Raw genomic sequence first — 7677 nt, forward strand, 5'->3', positions numbered from 1 at the left:
GAGGTAGGTTATAGGTTCACTTTCAAATACATTCATTTAGAGGGGCTGGTAGACTTTCCCATGAGACAACAAGAAATGTGGCATTGTAGCTCTGGGAAGAGTTTAGAAGCTAGAAATATCAAACTGTGAGTTACCTACATAAGGCTGATACTTGATGCCGTGAGAACAGATGAAATCACCAAGGGAGATAGAGAGCATAAGGAAAGTAGAGATCCTTAGGCATGAACCTTGAGGAATATTCACTCCAGGATAAAACTATAGGCTTTGTGAACTTAGTGAGGTTTTAGAAAAATCAAAGTGTGTTATGTTTAGCAGTGTTAGCTCTGTCAGAAATGAATAGCATCATTTCCCACACTCTGATGTAGTCATTGACAATCATCTGATTCCTCTCAGGATGGCCCTTAGTAGCATAGCTTCAAGAGGCCCTCTGATGTGGAAAAGAAAGTATCAAGATTAATTGTAACTGAATAATTACACCACTCCCACTCTTAAGCTACACTCAAGGAACATAAAAGTCAATTTTAATTTTTACTGCAAAGAATTTTACATTCTAAAAACTACACATAGGAAATTATGAGAAACTGTGGATGAGAGATTTTGCAAAATATGTTTTACCTCTTCAGTGACACCTATTCCAATGAGCTCCCTTTCTTACAGGCACTCTACTTCTCTTTACCCTTTCACCGGCCCCACATCTAGTCAGCAACTAGAAACTTCCACTCTCAGCTGCTTTGGGAGTTGATGGGGATTTGAAAAGTTTCAAAAAACATCTGAATTATGGATGTCACCCTTTTCAGAGGACAGAATTATATAACCGCAGAATTTAAAGGGAATTCAGAGGACATTTACTTCAACTTATACGTGAAAATTCTGGACATGTAGTCACCTAACATAACCTTGAAAATATCTAAAGAGAATAAATCCAGTTCCTCCTGGGGAATCCAGGAAGATTTTACCTAAAGCAAGCCCAAATGTCTCTCTGTCTCTGTCTCTCTGTCTCTCTCTCTTTCTCTAACTTCCATCGATTTTCCTAGTTCTAATTCTTGGGGTGATGTAGAAAAAAATGTAACCTGTATTCTACTATCTTTCACATATTGGAAGAAAGCTAACCCTTAGTATTCTTTAGGATTCTTTACTCCTCATATGGCTAGATTTCAAACGTCTTTACCATCCCGTTCACCTGTTAATATCTCTGCTAAAATTGGTTGCTCAGAACTGAACACAGCACTTTAGATGTGGTGTGATCAGAGCAGAACATGACAGACAGAATTCTCATCTCCTTTGTTCTAAGAAACCTGGTTCTCTTAACGTAGTCTGGGATAGCATTTGCGGCCTCTTAGGCTGTCACACTTTATGGGTGATTCATAAAATCCACTAAAATTCATATCATTTTTCACTATTATCCATCTATGCTTCCTGCATCATATACCTGTGAAGGTGATTTTTGAACTCTGGTGTAAGACTTTACATTTCTCTGTCGGGTGTTATCTGATTTATCTGATTCTGCCGCCCAGCATATTAGCTGTCATTCCCAGGTTCCTGCCTCCTACAGGTTTGAAAAGCATGCCATTAATTATTCATCCAAGTCATCAATATAAATTTTAAATATCACAGGTCCAAGGTTGAATCTCTGGAGTATTCCACTGAATTCCTCCCTCTAAGTTGACATCAAGTTTTAATGACATCTTTGTGTTCAGTCATTTAAGCAGTCTAAATTCACCTAACTGTATTTGCATCTAGCCCACATATCAACATCTTCCCCAAGAGGATGGTGTGGGAATTGAGTGAACCACACTGACTCCATCTTGTGACTCAATTCTGGATCTAGCTCAGTCCAATTCTCTTCAGTTTGGGGTCTAGTCCAATTTTTATCTTGTGAGGAAACTTTAATCGATTATGGGAATTGTGAGAAAACTTCATTGCATTGTTTGAACCTAGTCCTGCATAGCTGGGAAGCTGGACCACCTATATCTATACCTGGACCACCTATGCTTAGAGATCCTTAACTAAGGACCTAGGTTATGATGATCAGAAACCCAGCCATATCCAAAGATTGGTGCAAGGATTTTTCTCACAATTGTACATCTTAAGTAACTCATACGTCTTATCTGAAAACTGTTCCCATACTGATCAATCAGTTATTCTTTCAATGTTCTTTTGTTCACGGATACATGGGGTGGGGAGGATGCTTCTTCTTCTATTTTTATGTAATTATAGCTGTTATCTCTCCCTCTCCCAACTTGGAAAGTCCTTAATCTTTCTTCCAATTAGAAATCCAATTATCTGATTTTGTATCTTGGTTAATTGTCTTATTTTAATTAATTAGTCTTAGTTAATTGTATTTAATACATACCAATCTATCTCACTCTGTATTCAGGACCTTTGAATTTACTTCCATTATGTTTAAAGAAATTTTATTCTTGCTCCTATCAGTACCCATTTAATTCAGAGAAATGCACTTATGAAACAATTCCTAGAAGCAGAGAAAAGATTTTTGGGGGTAAGCAGTGTGGTTACTAGGAGACTGTTGCAAAATTATGTAGAAAACTCTACAAGTGATTTGCAACCAGGAAAACAGAGCTGCTCTGAGAATCAGGCCTATTCCAAAATGTCCACTAGAAGATATCCAAGGACGAGATGACTACATCTGGGGCTCACGACAAAATGAAATGATTAAATAAACATTGGGATTGGCTTACCAGGATAAAATGAGACTTGATGTTATTTAATATTGATGATCATCATTTTACCTTTTGTTTCATGGTGTACATGTTCGAGTTTTCTGGGTTACTTTATTGTATATCTATTGGAATCCTCTATGTGCCTCCCTCTATGATTTCTATTAAACATCTTTGGGGATCTTTGAATGTCAGATGGTCTAGAGTCGCCCGCACGTCCCTGGAAACCTCTGGGTAAGGCTTCAGGGTCTCGGGAGGAGGGTTCCAGGTGGACCGAGAGATGAGCATTCATTCTGACCAAATTTTCACACTGGGGAGCAGTGCCTTGAGGGCGGGGCTGAAGGAGGAAGCCATGATTCGTCGAGATTTGCCCTCATCTTCTGCAGGGGACACAGGAGCTCTAGGGCCCTGCTGAAGCCAGTAGGTGCAGCACCTCGCCAGCACGTCAAACATGGCCAGTCCCAGCGCTGCGGCAGCTGCTCCGTGGGCCGAAGGACACCGTGGCTCTGAGGAAGCCTCCTGCCTCTGGGAGTAGTGCACTGCGAAGATGCTGATGGTCACGAGGCATAGCATCTGCTGATTTCCCAGCGAAGCGGGACTTTGTTGGAGGAGGAGCTGGAACGCCGTGAGCACCTCAACGGCCACTGCGGGAAATGTCTCCATTCCGATCCCCGTAAACAGCTGCCCGTGAACTTGGAGAAAACCGCGGATGAAACTTTGCTGAAGATCCCCGGCGCCGAGACTGCTGCTGGTCGCCAGCTCGACTCTCTCTTCTGCCTTGCGTCTGCTTGCTTCAAACAGCTTCGTGAGGTTCTTCTCGCTGGAGACACTCGGGCTTGCGGCAGCTAAGCTTCTCATGAAGTAACTCACTGCCTCCAGCTTCCTCTTGGTGTACGCTGCCAAAAGTGCCAGCTGGTTGTAAGGCCGGTCGTCCGAGGGATCAATCTGCTGGGCTTTGAGGTACCAGCTCCGTGCTTGCCCAAAGTTTCTTGCGCCCCTGGTGTTCTCCCGGTACCGGGCAATATCTCCTAGGCAAATCATAGACTTCTGGGCACAGGCCAAGGCATACTTCAAGGGTTCTTCTAATGGCTCGTTGCCAAGGGTCAATCCATCTGTACGGTCGGCCAGCTGAAACCTGTATCGCTTCTGCAGTTTATCAAGCAAACTCTGGAAGAAGGCAGTGCCCTCGTCGAGGACAGCCAAGAGCCTGTTGTGAACGTGCTCTGGGTTCCTAGTCTTTGGGTGCCGAAGGACTTGCCCCCACCTCTCAATCACCTGATGGAAGGCATTCTTCCACAGGGCCTGGCTCACGTTCTGCACTTCCGAGAACCCCACGTCAGAGAGGATGACTCTTTCGTAGTGGCCCAGCAGCCCTGCTCTTTGCTGCGCCACCTTCTCCAGGTCCTCCGGACTGACTGGGTCTTTAGACAGCAGGCTGCTGAGCTGTACTTCTTGCTTGGCCGAAGTTCCCGCTGGCATGGGGTTTTCTTCCTCCGCCTCTCGCGGAGCGGAGCCATGCTGCTAGACTTCTTCTCAGCCTTCCATCCGTTCCTCTTCAAGATGGGCAGTGGAAACAGTATGACTAGACAGTGATGCAGGCAAGAGTTGTGGAGCCTTCCTGGATGTGTTTTGGTGAAGAGAGTTCCTCGAGGACAGGAAGAGCAGAAGGGGAAGGTTCAAAACAGAGATATGGCTGCTAACGAGTGGTCGCCACGAGACGGTGATTTCCTGAGATGAGCTTTCTGTCACTTTATGCTTAAAACGCCAAAGTAGAGAAAGTCCAGATCAGGAGAGCTTCGGCACTTCTGCTCCGAGGGAGTTTCCGTGGCCGACAGCCTTCCCACCCACCCACTTGCCCTCCTTTTAAGGGCTAGGACCCCAGGACCCACCCACCAGGAAATGACGCAACCTGGGGCCACCGGATTGGAGCAGACGGAATGACAACCAAGGGCGCTCCCTGCACAACTCCATCCCAAGCCCTCCCCCCCAACCCAACCCCCAAGGGTGGATGCCTGCACCACCCACGGATCCCCAAAGTCACCAACCGTCAGCAAACATCACCTGGCAATAGGCCAAAGTCCCCTCCAAACTCCATGGGTCCTGGATCTTGCTCTTCTCGGAACATCTTTACTCAGTCGTTTCCTTTACCATTTTCCTTTAATGGTCCTGGACCTCCAACTGTAAATGCCACTTAATTTAAATGGATTCCACTTCCCTTCCATTATTCAATGCCCTCCTTGGTAGCGGCAGAGACAGAGAAAGCTCTAAGGCTCACACAAAAACATAGGGTCCAGAACACTTTTTACTAGATGATGACCTCTGATGCACAAATGAATTTGCCCAAAAGTTACTCAGTGAACTTCCACCACAACTGTGATGGTTGAAACAAATGGCGTAGTCGGCAGGATCTGCCTTTAACAGGAAAGCATGGCGTTTCGGGGTACTGGGTTGGTTGAACGTTTCCCTGTTTTTGGACTGCTCTTTGTGCTTGGGGTGGCTATGGTTTCTGTGGAGCCTCAGGAGCAAGGAAGGCCTGAAGGAAAACAGGCGGGTGGGAGTGCTGGGCGTGGTTTCCCAGGGGCCCAGAGCAGGAGATGATCCCTTCTTCCCAGGGCTTAAGCTGATAAGCCTGGCCCCGGAGGACTGTGCTGAAAGGGTGAAGGTCTTGAGATCATATTGTATATAGAGTTTTGAAACAGGAGTGGAGAATGGCCTTGGAGACTTGGAGAATGGCCTTCCTACAGATTTGTCAGGAGGGGCTGGTGAGGAGAAAGAAGAAGCAGACAGTGGCTCCCGAAATATTGATCCAGACGGATCAGGAGACTGTCTGCATGGGAACTTTGGAAAGCTGAAAGCCCTGAGCTGCCTTGGAGCTGACTTCGGTGAGAGGCTTGAAATGGTGGAGAATCGCTTACGTTCCAGAAGACTCCAGGTGAGGCCAGCTGGAGTTGGAACCCAGGAGCTTGGAACTCAGCCCTGGGGCAAGATGGAAACTTTGCAGCAAGAAGCTGAGTGTGCGTCGTCCCTGCCTTCCCCAGCCAGAGCAGAGAACTTTGAGGTGAGCAAAAAGGTGGAGAATCACCTATGTTGCAACCCATATTCTGGCAGAAGCCAGGAGAGGCCAGCCGGAACTAGGCACTAGGAAGCCAGAGGCTTGGAATTCAGCCCTAGGGCAAGATGGGAAGATTGCAGCAAGGCACTAAGTCTGCCTTTTTGGTCCCTTCAGCTTGGGCTGCTTGGGATCCAGGAGGGAGACATGGATTTGTTTTTGTTGGGGTGAGGGAAGTGCCTTGGAGCCCCCCGGGACCCCACTCCATTGGCTTTTATCGTCTAGTCGCCCCTCAGGACTTGGGAACCGGGGACTGGAACATAATGGGGAGAACAGACCCTAAAACAACTTTGGACTCTTCCTTTGAAATTGGGACTTTGGGTGCCACGTGGAAGCCTGCAATGGCAGTTCGGGGAGGAGACATGCCCAAGAGATCTCTTTTTGTTAGTTTGTTTGCTTTAGGACTTTACTAATTAAAGCATGCCTGTGCCTTAGGGTACTGGGGAAAAGCCTGCGATGGCAGTGTGCTGCTGAAGAAGTACTTTCTTTGGACACTTTGTATTAGCTAAAGAGGTTAACTTGTTTTACCTTAGGGGTGGACATTTCAATTGTTAACAAGTATTTTGGGAATGATTGATCGAAGAGATTATCTTGCTGGGTACCTGGGGTTGGTCATGTTTGTATTGTAAACAAATATTTGGGAATGTCACTGAATGATATGTTTTGCTTTGTCGTAAACGACATGTTTTAGTTTCCTGCAGAATTGGATCACAATGTATGTTCCAGGATACATGGCTGATTAGATTTATGCATCCTGGAGCATGGGCTGGAGTGTGTTGGTAAGCAAAATGGGCTCCTTAGCACTTAGTTCAACAAGTGCCCTTGAAGAGTTTGGCTTTTATTTTGAGTAATTCAGTGTATTTCATTGAGTCCTACTAAGTGCTAAGCCCCAGGGCCCCAACCCCTATTAGGTGTACAACCTTAGTGGGTGTGGATTGGCAACTAAGGTGGGGCCCAAGCTGGGGCTAACTCCAGGGAAGGCCTAGTTTGCTTGTCTGGGACAGCAGAGGCTTTTAGACCACGTGGGTTTAAGTCACCTCTTTGTGACGATTCTAGGTCACGTGGATGAGTCGCACGTGTGACTCACCCCTGACGCTGAAAAAGATACAAAAAAGGGGGTTGGCCTCCTCCTCCTTGGCGCTCCTCCCTACAGGCGGGTGGGAGTGCTGGGCGTGGCACGCGACTCTGGGCCAGCCCTTGTTCCGAGCTCCTGGGCTGCACCTAGATGTTGGTAACTATGAATTATATTTGGTCTCTCTGTTGATGTTTGTAATTTGTTTGTAATTTGCTCTGAAGTTCAGTGCACTGTTCCCTTCCCCTGAACTAAGTGAATGATATTTGTGCCCTCAATTAAAGTAAGCTTGTCCACCCTTTCACCTAGCTTTCCTCAGTTGAGCAGGTCAAAAGAACCTGTGCTGTTGGCAGCTTTCTGGATGCTGGCTGTGGGTGGATCTTACACCCCCACAGAAGCTGCTAGCCGGATTGTTGAAACAACACGAGACTCGGCATGATGCTGAAGTCGTCAATGTGAAAACGGTGCCTATCGACTAAGTTGTCATAACAAAGCATCTCTGTAGCACAGGACAGGCTCGACCAACAAGGGTTATCTCCACATTCCATCTTAAAGTCAAATTAAACGGGCTTCTCCATCGATGTCACGCACACGATTCCAGAAGTTCCCCCCCCTCTAAGAAAACTGACTGTATTAAGTCTCTTTTCTTCAAAACAAACCTGGAGGTGTTTCTGATGCAGTTTGAATGAGGAATTGAATAGCAGCTTGATCCCATGAACCGGTGCCCACTTGCACCCAAAGGTGAACATCATTTGGAATCATGGAAGTGTTGGGGTCTTGGCCAGCAAGTTGCCCTATCTCAGTACGCAATGACGAGG

The sequence above is a fragment of the Trichosurus vulpecula genome, chromosome 6 (assembly GCF_011100635.1).
Source record: "Trichosurus vulpecula isolate mTriVul1 chromosome 6, mTriVul1.pri, whole genome shotgun sequence".
NCBI lineage: Eukaryota > Metazoa > Chordata > Mammalia > Diprotodontia > Phalangeridae > Trichosurus > Trichosurus vulpecula.